Below are 15,430 nucleotides of genomic sequence, written 5' to 3' on the forward strand. Positions count from 1 at the left end.
ATAGTGCGGGATGAAACTTGGTCTCACAACGCCCCCAGTGGAAGGTTGTTCAATTCATTACTGTTCACAGAGGACTTCAAGGTCCTATCACCATAGAGGGGCAGAGTTTGATTTATTTATTGTGTGCCAGGCAAAAGAACTCTCTGATGAACTGGACCCTTATATCCGGTGTGACAATGACAAGGATGTGGAGGAACCAGCACAGGATGACGTGGGAACCAAGATGCGACTCTGGCCACTAATCAAATACGTGGAAGTGACGATTCCGAAGTCAGATGTGATTCCGGAAGGTGTCGTGTTTATGGATATTCCCGGGACAGGAGATTACAACAGCAAAAGGGATGAAATGTGGAAAGAGGTGACTTGCCAGCTCTGCGCTGTGTGGGGGGAAATGCTGAGACATGATTTGGCTGGAGAGTGTTTAAACATTGATTCTAACATTACTATTCCAGTGTAACAAAGGGAGCAAAGCTCTGGAGAGGGCAATGTGTTCTGGGGCCTGGGGAAGGCTTTAGAGCAATGGACAGAATCAGCACCTGAAGGTGCACCCCTGCTATTAGCTAACGGTGCTTCCCAGCTTGGATCACTGCTGCTGCTGGATTCCCATAGCATCACAGGCCCATAGCACCTCTGCACGTCACTGGGAGACTGATGGTTTTCTTCTGAAGTGCAGACCCTGCAAAGATCACATGCTCCTTTTTCTTCTCTCCCCTAGGGCTATCCCACTGAATGTCTGCACAGCAGTTACACGCCCGCAGCTGGCCCAAGTCAGCTAACTCCAGCTCGGGCCATGGGGCTGTAAAATTGCCGTGTAGACGTTCACTGCAGCCCAGGCTCTGGGACTCTGCCCCTCTCCCATGGGGTCTAGAGCTCAGGCTCCATTCCAAATGCAAATGTCTATACAGCAATTTTACAGCCCCACAGCCCAAGCCAGCTGACTCAGGCCAGCCATCGGTCTCTAATTGCTGTGTAGACATATCCCTAGAGGTCAACTCCGAACCTCCAGCTAGTGCTGTCCTGAATGGTACAGATGCATCATAGCTGGGGGGCTTGAATGAGGGGCTCAAATTGCTAACACAATCCTGCAGAGACGGAGCGTTCTCCATTGCCATGGCCGTCAGCGGGGAATCGAGGGTGCTCCGCGTGTTGCAGGATGGAGCCTGGCTGCCTTTTCCCTTCCAGATATAATTCATTCTCTCTCTCTCTCTCTCTCTGCCGTTCTCCTTAAGAGCATCAATAAATGTTCAGTCATCTGGGTTGTCAGCGACATCAAACGAGTTGTGGGGGACAAAGTGCATGAAGTGCTGCTGACTGAGAGCATCAAAGCTTACCAAGGCGGGATGTGCAGCGACATCGCTCTGGTGGTCACCAAGTCTGATAAGCTGCATCTGGATGAATACCTGAGGTAGTGAAATAGTCTATCCCCGGGCTTCAGGAAGTGTGAAAGTCCTTACTTCAGAGATGTACAGTCTGTCTGCCCGTCTTCCGCCTGCAGCCCCTCCTTCTATCTCCCAGCCAGTCCATGTTCACCCATCGGCTTCTGAAGCATCTGGCATTTGTTCTGGCTGGTGTTTTCAGTGTCCAACAACAGTCTTGGTCTAGACCGGTGGTTCTCAAACGTATTTGATCACGCCTCCCTTCTTTGCGTCTAGTAATAGTTTACACCCACCCTTCTGCCACACAAGTGCATATACAGGGAAAAAATAAATCAACATGCAAATCTCACTAAACATGACATTCAGTAAGGCATTGATTCAGACAGACCCAACGATTCATCATAATAAGAGCAAAAGCAAAACTGCGAAGATGCTTACAATTAAATGTGCACACTGCGTCGTAGCAAATGGATTAACGGGCAGATGGCAACAACTTTGTATAACGCTATGCAAGCGTAACAGAAACCCACCAGAATGCACAGCGCCATCTAGAGTCAGCTGCACAGCACCATCTGAGGACTTTATATGTCTGGAGGAATCAGCTTTGCAGTTATTCATCACTGTGGGTGAAATGTGCGCAGGAAGTTTCTTTTTTCCTAAAGCTTCTCATGGCCTCACTAGAATATATTCTGCACCCCCAGTTCAGGGGGGCCCTCCCGCAGTTTGAGAACCTCTGGTCTAGACAGGATGAAAGTATAGGTATCTGTGTGTATAACACTGTGCTTCTGAGAGAGTCGGCAGCAGGCACTGAACGTGAGAGCTGAGGATTGAAAAGCATCCTCTATTTTGCAATTAAACTACATGAAATCTGCCATAGCAGTCTTTTCATTTGAATGTATCCAATCTCTCACCACCCAACACTTCACCAATGTCACCTGCCCTAGCCACTCAGAACTTCACAGCAGTAGCAGGGATAGAACTCTGATCCTCTTCTTCCAAAAGTAACATTGGAGCCATAAGAGAATCAGTGTGTCAAGGGGAGCCAGTATGTCAGGCGTGACAAGAGCTGTGAACCACCAATTCACTTCTGTACCACAGGCATTAGGAAGAAACAGGTCAGTCTATAATTGTCCTCTACAGGGATTCTTGTGCCTTCCACTGAAGGACCTGGTGCTGGTCACTGCTAGGGACAGGATGCTAGGCTAGGTGGACCTTGGGTCTGATCCAGGCTGGCAATGTCTATGAACACGCTAAAGCCCACTTTCCAGGCTGTATATTTTCACCTTCCAATAAACCCCTGCACAGATTTATGTGCAAGAGGCATGACTGGATTTTTGTCAAACCTGGTTAAATGTGTCCTTTTCATTTTTTTCCAGGGTAAGAAAAGTGAATAACGTGAGTATTTGTAGATTTTTTTTAAAGAAAAAGAAAAGATATAATCTTAAAATTGAAGACGCTCCATAAAGAAAATTAGAGGTAACTGATTTGTCTTCTGAAGTTGATGTTATCCCTCACACTCCACACATGAATACCCCCATTCGCCTTGTGTGGCTAAGAAAAATGCAGTTTAGCTCACAGTCAGGATAAAATTACAAGAGCTATCAGCATTTGTAGTTCAGAAAGGAAGTAGATCATCCGTTGGAATCAGGTAAATATCCTAAGAGCGGCCTGGTCCAGTGGTGTGAAAGCCAGGAAGTCCCTTGTTCTTATCCCATCTCACAGATTCGTAGTGTATTCCTTGGCAGTTCTCTGTGCCTTAGCTTCTCCATCTGTAAAATGGGAACAGTAGGGTTGTCCCTCAACATGGGAGCCCCGAGGAATGCAAAATATTAGAATTTAGGCAGCGTTAATAACAAAGGCACAGAGAGATTCAGTTACTTCTACAAGGTCACACAGGGAGTCTGTGGCAGAGCTGGAAATCCAGTCTGGATCTCCTTAGTCCCAGTCTAGTTTCGTAACCACTAGACCTTCTTTTCTAGCCTTCTATGGTTTATTTCTGAATCATAAACAAGGGTTCAAAGAACTAAAATCAGTTCACAGACAAAACAAGCCTTGATCGATTGTTGCCCAGTGTAAAATGGCAGAAAAAGAGCAAATTAGGAGCTGAAGATATGCTTCCGATTACAATACAAATTAACTCCACTAGAGCTGGTTTTTGTGTTTCATGTAGCAATGTCTGCCTCACTAACTAACCTGGGAGAAGCAGCTTAAGATAAGATAGTTTTAAATTACATGAACCAAAAACAAAATGAATGTTGTTGAAAGCAATAATGCTGTTTAATTCTTTAGATAGTTCGCAGTTAGCTCAATGGATGTAATTTAGCCAAGAGAAGGTTAAGAGGTGACTTGATCACAAACTACAAATGCCTACATGGGAAAGAGATTTCCGAGAGCAGATGACTCTTAAATCTAGCAACAAAAGACCTAACAGGATCCAGTGGCTGGAATCTGAAACTGGATAAATTCAGACTATGAATAAGGCAAAACATGTTAACGGTGTGGGTAATTAATCATTGAACCAATTTACCTAGGATGGGATGGTCACTTGGAGTCTTTACATCAAGACTGGCAATCTTTCTAAGGGCTTGTCTACACAAAGCAGTAATGTAGACTACAGGGGTGTGTGTGATTTCTAAAGTGCACTAACATGCTACTCATTAATTGGTCCATGTGCATCCTGCCAGCATGCACTAGAAGTTCCCTGTGGGCTTTAACATAGAATCCTATAGAATCATAGAATATTAGAATTGGAAGGGACCTCAGGAGGTCATCTAGTCCAACCCCCTGCTCAAAGCAGAACTAACCTCAGCTATATCATCCCAGCCAGGGCTTTGTCAAGCCTCAGCTTAAAAACCTCTAAAGATGGAGATTCCACCACCTCTCTAGGTAACCCATTCCAGTGCTTCACCACCCTCCTAGTGAAAAACTTTTTCCTAATGTCCAACCTAGACCTCCCCCCTTGCAATTTGAGACCGTTGCTCCTTGTTCTGTCGTCTGCCACCACCGAGAACAGCCTAGCCCCATCCTCCCTGGAGCCCCCTTTCAGGTAGTTAAAGGCCGCTATCAAATCTCTCCTCATTCTTCTCTTCTGTAGACTAAACAAGCCCAGTTCCCTTAGCCTCTCCTCATAAGTCCTGTGCTCCAGCCCCCTAATCATTTTGGTTGCCCTCCGCTGCACTCTCTCCAACTTGTCCACATCCTTTTTGTAGTGGGGGGCCCAAAACTGGACACAGTATTCTAAATGCGGCCGCACCAATGCCGAATGGAGGGGAATAATCACTTCCCGCGACCTGCTGGCAATGCCCCTCCCAATGCAGCCCAATATGCTATTAGCCTTCTTGACAACCAGGGCACACTGCTGACTCATATCCAGCTTTTTATCCACTGTTACCCCAAGGTCCTTTTCTGCAGAGCTGCTGCCTAGCTCATCGGTCCCCAGTCTAGAGCTGTGCATGGGATTCGTCCTTCCTAGGTGGAGGACTCTGCACTTTTCTTTGTTGAACCTCATTAGATTTCTTTTGGCCCAATCCTCCAGTTTGTTTAGGTCACTCTGTATCCTATCCCTACCTTCCAGGGTATCTACCACTCCCCCCAGCTTAGTGTCATCCGCAAACTTGCTGAGGGTACAATCTACCCCTTCCTCCAGATCATTAATGAATATATTGAACAAAACCGGCCCCAGGACCGACCCCTGGGGCACTCCGCTTGTGACCGGTTGCCAGCTAGACATGGAGCCATTGATCACTACTCGTTGAGCCCTATGCTCTAGCCAGTTCTCTATCCTTTTTATAGTCCATTCATCCAACCCATACTTCTTTAACTTGCTGATAAGAATACTGTGAGAGACAGTATCAAAAGCTTTGCTAAAGTCAAGGTATATCACATCCACCACCTTCCCTACATCCACAGAGCCAGTCACCTCATCATAGAAAGCAATCAGGTTGGTCAGGCATGACTTTCCCTTGGTGAATCCGTGTTGACTATTCCTGATCACCTTCCTCTCTTCCAAGTGCCTTAAAATGGATTCCTTAAGGACCTGCTCCATGATTTTTCCAGGGATTGAAGTGAGGCTGACCGGTCTGTAGTTCCCTGGATCCTCTTTCCTCCCTTTTCTGAAGATGGACACTATATTTTCTTTTTTCCAGTCCTCAGGGACCTCCCCCTGTTGCCACGAGCTTTCAAAGATAATAGCCAATGGTTCTGAAATCACCCCAGCCAACTCCCTAAGCACCCTCGGGTGCATTGCATCCGGCCCCATGGACTTGTGTATGTCTAATCCTTCTAAATAGTCTTGAACCCGTTCCTATAGCACTGCGGGATGTTCGCCTCCTTCCCATTCTGTGCCACCCAGTGCAGTAGTCTGGGAGCAGATCTTGTCTCTGAAGACAGAGGCAAAAAAGGCATTGAGTACCTCAGCTTTCTCCACATCCTCCGTCACTAGGTTGCCTCCCTCATTCTCTAAGGGGCCCACACTTTCCCTAATCTTCCTCTTTTTGGCAACATGCGTGTAGAAACCCTTCTTGTTCCCGTTCACGTCCCTTGCTAGCTGCAACTCCAATTGTGCTTTGGCCTTCCTGATTTAATTCCTGCACGTTCGAGCAGTGTTTTTATAATCCTCCCTAGTCATCTGACCAAGCTGCCACTTCTTGTAAGCTTCTTTTTTGTGTTTAAGTTCGCCAAGGACATCTTTGTTAAGCCAAGCTGGACGCCTACCATATTTGCTATTCTTTCTGCACATCGGGATGGTTTGCTCCTGCGCCCTCAATAAGGTCTCTTCAAAATACAGCCAGCTCTCTTGGGTTCCTTTCCCCCTCATATTAGCCTCCCAGGGAATACTGCCCATCAGTTCCCTGAGGGAGTCAAAGTCCGCTTTTCTGAAGTCCATGGTCCGTATCCTGCTGTTCTCCTTTCTTCCTTTTGTCAGGATCCTGAACTCGACCATCTCATGGTCACTGCTGCCTAGGTTGCCACCCACTTCTACTTCCCCTACCAAATCTTCCCTGTTTGTGAGCAGCAGGTCAAGAGAAGCACGGCCCCTAGTTGGTTGCTCCAGCACTTGCACCAGGAAATTGTCTGCAACACTCTCCAAAAACTTCCTGGGGTGTTTGTGCTCTGCTGTATTGCTCTTCCAGCAGATGTCAGGGTGATTGAAGTCCCTGATAAGTGTAGGACAAGAAGGGACCTCGAGAGGTCATCGAGTCCAGTCCCCTGCACTCAAGGCAGGACTGAGTAATTACTAGATCATCCTCGACAGGTATTTGTCTAACCCGTTCTTAAAAACCTTCAATGATGGAGACTCCACAATCTCTTTAGGTAATTTGTTCCAGTGCTTAGCTACCCCATAGGAAGTTTTTCCTAATGTCCATCCTAAGCTTCCCTGGCTGCAATTTAAGCCATTGCTACTTTTCCTGTCCTCAGATATTAAGGAGAACAATTTTTCTCCTTCCTTGTAACAACCTTTTATACACTTGAACTGTTATGTCTTTCCTCAGTCTTCTATTTTCTAGACTAAAGAAACCCAATTTTTTCACTCTTTCCTCATAAGTCATGTTTTCTAGACCTTGAATCATTTCTGTTGCTTTTCTCTGGACTTTCTCCAATTTGTCCACATCTTCCTGAAATGTGGCACCCAGAATGGGACACAGTACTGCAATTGAGGCCTTAGCAGTGCTGAGTAGAGCAGAATTACTTCTCACGTCTTGCTTACAATACTCCTGCTAATACTTCCTAGAATGATGTTTGCTTTTTTTGCAACACTGTTGACTCAAATTTAGCTCGTGATCCACGACAATCCCAGATCCCTTTCTGCAGTACTCCTTCCTAGGCAGTCATTTCCCATTTTGTACGTGTGCAACTGATTGTTCCTTCTTAAGTGGAGTGCTTTGCATTTGTCCTTATTGAATTTCATCCTATTTATTTCAGACCATTTCTCCAGTTTGTCCAGATCATTTTGACTTTTAATCCTATTCTCCAAAGCACTGGCAACCCCACCCAGCTTGGTATCATCTGCAGACTTTAAGTGTACTTACTCTCTATGCCATTATTATAATCATTTATGAATATATTGAACAGAACCGGACCAAGGACCCTGCAGGACCCCACTCGATATGCCCTTCCAGCTTGACTGTGAACCGCTGATAACCATTCTCTGGGAACAGTTTTCCAACCAGTTATGCACCCACCTTATGTTAGCACCATCGAGGCTGTTTTCCTAGTTTGTTTATGAGAAGGTCATGTGCGACAGAATCAAAACCATACTAAAGTCAAGATGAACCACATCTACCACTTCTCCCCATCCACAAGGCTTCTTCCCCGTCAGAGAAAGCTATTAAATTCCACTGACATGACTTGATTTTGACAAATTCATGCTGACTCTCACTAACGTAGTGCTGTTTCAAACAGCATTATGTTAAAAGCACACTAGGGAACTTCTAGTCCAGGCCGGCAGGGTCCACAAGGACTAATTCATGTGCAACATGTTAGTAGGCTCTAGAACTCACATCCCTTTAGTTGACATTACTGCTTCATGTAGACAAGCCCTAAAAGATCTGCTCTAGCTCAAACAGAAGTTCTGGGCTTGATGTAGAAATTTGTGAGTAAAGATTATCCTGTGTTTTGTTGGAAACCAGATTAGATGGGGTCAGCTGCCTTCAAAAACTGTGGGAGCATTTTGGGGTACTACCTATAGTAACTTTCGTTACCTTTCCAAATGTAGAAACCTATAGAAACCAAACATGATGCCATTTTAAAGAGGAACACAACAGTGAAAGTGAAGAAAAGCCGTGGAATGAAGACAAAACTCAGGGTAAAATATATAACTGTGGGTTTTCCAGTTATTGGAAACCTATTCCTATTATATTTCAGTAGCAAATGTGATGGTCCTTGGATTAATATTTATTAGCAAGTGTTTTCCCATGAGATGTGATGACTTCTAGATGGTCTCAATTATAGTATAAAAACCTCAGTGTTAACATACAAAGTTCCAAGTCCTAATGAATTCTGGGGCCAGATCTATCTCGGTCTTCACTGCCTAATTCTCATAAACTTTCAATGGGATTTAGTTGCTTAACCTTGTTAGGCACTTCTGAAAACTCCATTAGGGAGCTCTCCTTTACCTCAAGTGATAAAAACCTGTGTGTTTGGAGCTGACCATCCTCTCTGATTTGATTCTGAGTCATAAACAAGGGATCCAAGCGATAAAGTCAATGCATAGACAAAGATGAGCCTCAGTTCGGTGTTTGCTGAATGAAAAATTGACAACCCACATCAAATCGCTCCATAGTAATACAGAATTAGGAACTGAAGATGCACTGTTTGTCTGCAGCACAAAGCATTGCTTAAACAAAGCCGGTAACGTAGGGAGAGAGGAAACAAGGCCTCAGAAAGGAAGAGAGATGAGCTGGGACACTGCTGAGGCAGATAGGTTCACGAAGCTGTTCTTAGTGGCAGAAGATGCAGAGGAAGAAGCTCTTGCACCAACAACGGTGAGATTGTGTGATGAGACAGAGGAGTATGCTGCTAAAGGGAGTGAGGGAGTGCAGTTTTGAACTGGACTCTGATGTGAATGGGTAGGTTGAGGATGCACAACTGATTAAATTAACACTCATTGCATCACTTATTGCGCTAACTGGGGTGGAATTAGGCAGCGACAATAGGGTTTTTTAAAGCTGCTTCAATAACCCCACTTTTTAAATAGTCTCTCTCTGATTTTTTTAGAGAACACTGCCGAGTGATTCAGAAATTCTACACAAGCCTGATCTAGTTTACACAGTCAGTGCCAAAGAATACTGGCGGGAGAAGTATCTCACTAAGGAAGAGACAGGTAACATGCAATTGTTCTTTCAACATGAATTGTTAAGATTTCATTGTGCAAGACACTTATTCTGCATCTCCTATGTGCATCTCTTACTGGTGACGGGTGAACTTCACAGGTGCAGGAATTTGGTTCCAAGCAGCATCTAAATGTGCAGAAGCTCTTCCCCAAACTGTGGGGATTACATTTATTATTATTATTTGTATTACAATTGCACCTGGCGGCCACAACCACAGTCAGGGCTCTGTGCTGCTAGTTGCTCTACCTGCACATAAGAGACAGTCCCTGCCACATTGTTCCTACCCTTACAGAATGGGGGAGGCAACCTAGTGACAGATGATGTGGAAAAAGCTGAAGTATTCAATTCTTTTTTGCCTCTGTCTTCGCAGACAAAGTCAGCTCCCAGACTACTGCACTGGGCAGCACAGAATGGGGCAGAGGTGAGCAGCTCTCAGTGCTGAAAGAACAGGTTCAAGACTATTTAGAAAGGCTGGATATGCACAGGTCCATGGGGATGGATGCAATGCATCCGAGGGTGCTGAGGGAATTGGCTGATGTGATTGCAGAGCCATTGGCCATTATCTTTGAAAGCTCGTGGCGATTGGGGAAGGTTCCGGATGATTGGAAAAAGGCAAATCTAGTGCACGTCTTCAAAAAAGGGAAGGAGGAGGATCTCGGGAACTACAGACCAGTCAGCTTCACCTCAATCCCTGGAAAAATCATGGAGCAGGTCCTCAAAGAATCCATTTTGAAGCACCTGGAAGAGAGGAATGTGATCAGGAACAGTCAGCATGGATTCACCAAGGATAAGTCATGTCTGACCAACGTGATTGCCTTCTATGATGAGATGACTGGCTCTGTGGATGTGGGGAAAGCAGTGGACGTGATATACCTTGACTTTAGCAAAGCTTTTGATACAGTCTCCCACAGTATTCTTTTCAGCAAGTTTAAAGAAATATGGCTTGGATGAATGGACTATAAAATGGATAGAAAACTGGCTAGATTGTCGGACTCAACGGATGATGATGAATGGCTCGATGTCTAGTTGGCAGTCGGTTACAAGTGGAGTGCCCCAGGGGTCGGTGCTGGGACTGGTTTTGGTTTCAAATTGAAGTGGGGGAGGTCTAGGTTGGATATTAGGAAAATCTTTTTCACTAGGAGGGTGGTGAAGCATTGGAGTAGGTTACTGTTATGTTAAATCCTTGGAAAGTACTTGTATTCAGAGAGAAATCAGCAAGGAACACAGAGAGATGCAAACCCATGAAAAGTCTTTATTGAACTACACTAAAACTAGCCAGGACTGGCTGAACTATCCCCTAATAGTCTAACTCTATTGCGATGGCAACAAGCTAAACTCTGTTGCTACAGCAACCTAGGCAATAAGGCAAGACACAAAATACACAACATATTCCTCCTCCCCTAATGAAAACGCCCATTTAACAGAACAATCACTAAACTAGGGATGAGGGTAGACTGCCTCATTTTCTGGTTAAACCCCAGGGATTATTCTGCCCCATAATGTGGGTTTGCCCTAGCTAAAGATCCAGCCATTGAGGAGGCCTTCTCTCTCTAGGTGGATTACGGCAGACTTCTGGTGTTCTTGCACCATAAGGTGTTATTGGTGCGGGGCTAACAATGAGCTCAGGACTTGTAGCGCGAACAGGGAAGGATGTTGTATTTGCTCGAACAGGGGAGGGGGCTGAATCTGCTGCAGAGGTGGATGGAGAAGGGGAGTCGAGAATGGGTTACTCTTGACTTGACATCTCACCTGTAATGGTGAGATCAGGCAGTTCAACTGGAGATGTGTCTTTGGGATATGTATGACCTGGCAACAACTGATCTATGTGCCGCTGCCAGGTGAGGTCATCTGCAGTCTGGTGCTGAAAAAAACACAGTCTTCACTTCTGTTTGGGTGGGCAAGGAAAAGACCTTTATTACAAGGTAATTACCTGGGGCAACAGCTTCAGCTAAACTGCATCCCCGATCTGCGTCGCGTGAGGGTTATTATATAGACTTATTACCAAGTCATTGTTATACAGCAAAGTGCATTAAGCATGCATAAAAAGAAGAAATAATGGTGAGTTTGCACAAACAGTGTCATATATACAAGGAACTTTCCATATTTGGTTACAAGGGAAGGTATGCGCATAGCTCATTGTTAAAATGGAAAAATACGACTTCAGTCAAAAGAAAGAGACAGTTGAGCAGTTTGCTATCTTATTTAGCTTCAGAGAAAACTTTGTCCACGCCTAGCTGACCACACTTATCGGTCAGCACATTCCTAACTGCCTCGTAGCTTTCAGCTACATGCTCAAACTGTCTTTGTGACAAACTTCATGTTTCCACACTGGACAATGTAGGAAACTGGTCCTGTTTGGGCTATGACTGTAGCAGAGACCCATTTAGATCCAGAAGCATAGTTCCAAGCTAGGACAGGCTGTCCAGGACTGAAGATTCGGTCTTTTGCTCTGTGTGCACATCTGATGACTTGGTTTTGTTGTTGACGTTGCACAACTTGTCGTGCTTTGGCGGGTTTAAGCAGATCAAAGAAAGTGCGCAGCTGTTGTCCCATCATTAGAAAGGCCGGGGACGCTTTAGTCGTAGCATGAGGTGTGTTTCTGTAAGAAGGTGTCCAGACACTTTTGAATAGACGAATGTCCCCTTGCAGATCTTAAAGCTTGTTTCATGATCTGCACAAACCTTTCTGCTAATCAATTGGTGGATGGATGATACGGTGCTGAAGTGATGTGAGGTATCCCATTTGCTTTCTTAAAATTTTCAAACTCCTGAAAGACAAACTGTGGTCTGTTGTCGCTCACAAGTTATTCCAGCAGACTGAAACAGCTAAAGATTTCACACAGTTTCTGTATAGTACTTTCAGCAGTAGTGGACGGCATTACAGAGACTACTGGCCAGTTAGAGTGGGCGTCTACAACAACCAGTAACATGCTTCCTTCAAATGGGCCAGCAAAATCAACGTGAATATGCTGCCATGGGTTTTCAGGCCAGTCCTAAGGATGTAGGGGCACCAACTGAGGCACGTTCCTCACACTCTGACATGAAGTACAAGCTCTTGCCTTCTCTTCAATGGCACTGTCCAGGCCAGGCCACCAAAAGTAGCTTTGTGCAATTTCTTTCATGCCCACTATTCCACAGTGACCTGTATGTAGCTGTGCTAATATCTGTGATTTCAGTAATGGCAGAATAATGACGCACAACAACAAGCAACCAGAATGGACTGATAACTCCATCCTCCTGGAAATGTAGAGAAGAAGGTCAGGTGAGACCTGAGAGTCCTGTAGAGATGTTCCATGCATCAGTAGGTCCATTACTTGGGATAGTACTGGGTCAATGCGAGTTGCCTTCTTTCCTTGAGTAGCAGTGATGGGTGTGTTCTCTACCTGTTTAAAGTAGATTTCTTTCTAGCCAATATCTTAATGTTTAACTGGTAAAGGTAGCTTTGAGAGACCATCTGCATTGTAGTGCAGAGTGGATTTCCGATATTTGATCTCATGTGTGTGTGGAAAGCAACAATACCCATCGTTGCATACGACGAGCAGCCAATGGTGGAATGCCTGTGCATGGTCCAAAAATTGATGTTAGAGGTCGATGGTTGGTGAGAAATGTGAATTCCATCCAAACAGATACAGGTGAAATTTCCGAATTCTGAAAACAATTCCCAGTGCTTCACGTTCAATTTGGGCATAGTTAGTTTCTGCTTTGCTTAAGATTCTTGAGGCAAAATGTGTGACATGGCCACTCCCACTCCAAAAGGGGAGACATCTCAGGCCAGCTGTAGAGGTAAGGACAGATCAAAATGCGTCAGAACCTCTGAATTTAGCTATGTGCATTTAGCCTTGTTAAATGCAACATCACAGGTTCTGTCCACTTCCAGACCTTGTTCTGGTCAAGGCGTTCATGTAGTGGTTTTAATAGTGTTGCTAACTGTGGAATAAACTTTCCATAATAGTCCAATAGCCCTAAAAAAGAGTGAAGCTGGCTTACGTTTTGAGGAGGTGGAGCTTCCACAATAGCCATGATTTTTGCAGGAGCCTTACAGAGGCCAGTAGCATCTGAGATGTCCCAAATATTCAACAGAGTGCTGAAGAATTCACATTTGTCTTTGTGGACTCATAGGCCATACTCTTCCAGTCTTTGTAGGGTAGCCTCCAAGTTCTTAAGGTGATCCTCCTCATTCTTGCCAGTGACCAGGATGTCATCAAGATAACACTGGACTTCTGGCAAGCCACTAAGATCTGGTCCATAGTCCTCTGGAACAAAGCTGGAGCAGACATTATTCCGAAGGGAAAGCGACAGTATCGATACAGCCCTTTATGTGTCATGATATTCAACAGCTCTTCGGACTTCCCATCGACATGCATCTGTAAATACACCTGACTCGGATCAATCTTGCTGAATTTTTGGCTACCATGCAAGTCAGCGAAGAGGTCATCGATTCGAGGAAGAGGGTATTGCTCTGCACCCAACACCTGGTTAACAATGACCTTAAAATCCCCACAAATCCAAATGGAGCCATCTTTCTTCAATACTGGAAGGAGTGGGGTTGTGGGTAACTGTTACTAGGACTCCATTTTTTACCAGGAACTCCAGGTCCACTTCCACTTTTGGCCTGATGGCATATAGCACAGTTCTGGCTTTCAGACATTTTGGTCGGCTGTCAGGCTTAATGTTCAATTTCACAGTGATTCCCTTCATACTTCCCAGGTCCTCTCCAAAACAGCAGCATGTTTCTGTAATACAGCTGTCAGACCTATTTCTTCTTTAGCCATCCTGTGCACTTATGCCCAGTTCAGCTGGCTCTTCCTAAGCCATAACCTTCCCATTAAGGCTGGGTAACTGCCTTCCACTACAAACAGTGGCAGTTTAGCCATCTGTCCAGTGAGCTCCACCTTAACATCAGTAGTGCCCAACATGGGTACAGCTTCTCCAGTGTACATGTTCAGAACAACTTTTTGTCGGCTTACGCGGGAGATGCTTTAGCTTCTCCTTATACAACGTGTCTGAGGCCAATGATACTGCTGAGCCAATGGCCCTGGCTGGCGCTCTGGAGCTGGGGTGGGCATTGGGCCAGCACTCCGGCCAGCGCTGTGGCGTTCAGGCCTGGCACTCGAAGGCTGCCTGATCTGACCCAGCACTGTGGGCCTGGGGCTGACCTGGGCTGGCATCCTGGGCAGGAGTGGGGCCTGGGACTCAGACTATCTGGGGCAGGACTTCTCTGGCCACTGCAGGGGCCTGGGCAGGGTCCGGCAGGAAGAGGCGGGGCGTCTGTCAGAAGGGGGTGGACGGGCAGTTCTCGTGCCCCACACAGGGCTGTCAACCTAGCTGTGTTTACAGTGAGGGTTAGGTCGACCTTACTACATCACAGAGGGTGTGAAAATTTTCACAGCCCTGAGTGCCGTATCTAGGTCATCCTGGGTATAAACCAGGCCTAACTCTGCCTATCTGTGCTATTCCAGAGATCCCCAAGCTGAGAGAGTACATCAGGAATATTTATCTGAAAGAGAAGAAGCAGCTGCTAATGGATTACGTGACAGAGGCTCTCGGCATTGTCCTGCTGGCTGAGAATTTCAACTCCACACAAGACCTGGTGGTACGGCTGGGACAGCTTTGGATGCTACGATCTGCCTCGCTGCTAGCATAGTGATGGTGCAGTGAATATTCCCCTCTCTTCCCACAGCAGCAGTTTCTCTGCACGCTGCCTTCTCCTCATTCCATCCCTGATCCTTTGAACCAGGCCGCATGCCCCATGGTTCCTAGCAGGAAACAAATGCAAATCTGCTCCAGAAATCTAGCAATGAGCTGGTTAGTGTGTAAATACACTATTGCCCCGTGGAGCTTCTCAGCTGTGTGTCAAAGACCCCATACTCTTCACCACTAATGGGATTAGTTCTGTACTCAAACTAGGGAGAGGGACTATAGTTTGTGATGCAGGAGAACATGAGTTCTAGCCCCAGAGCAGGACTAGATGACGAGGGGGTAGAAGTCCCTGCATCCTTTCTAAACTACAGCTTAGTCTGTGGGAAGCATCAGTGAAGCTGTGTCTCAGCTGAAACTTGCAGTTTTTCCTAGTGTAGACATGCCCATGTTGTCCAAGGCCATGTTCTCATTGGCTGGTTGGGTTTTTTGATATGATCACACCATGTGCTACCTCCCAATTGCTCACTGCTAGACCCGTATCGCTGCAGGATAAGATATATCACTGTGCCCATTGTGTTCTGTG

The 15,430-nt window shown here is 45.7% G+C and overlaps 1 pseudogene; it reads left to right on the forward strand.

Annotated features, from left to right (window-relative positions):
* LOC137148204 (nuclear GTPase SLIP-GC-like) overlaps nt 1-15,430 on the forward strand; it is a 41,171-nt pseudogene that overhangs the window by 8,764 nt on the left and 16,977 nt on the right.

Source organism: Emydura macquarii, unplaced genomic scaffold, assembly GCF_026122565.2.
Source record: "Emydura macquarii macquarii isolate MOO-44397 ecotype Brisbane River unplaced genomic scaffold, CSIRO-AGI_Emac_v2 contig_596, whole genome shotgun sequence".
Lineage (NCBI taxonomy): Eukaryota > Metazoa > Chordata > Testudines > Chelidae > Emydura > Emydura macquarii.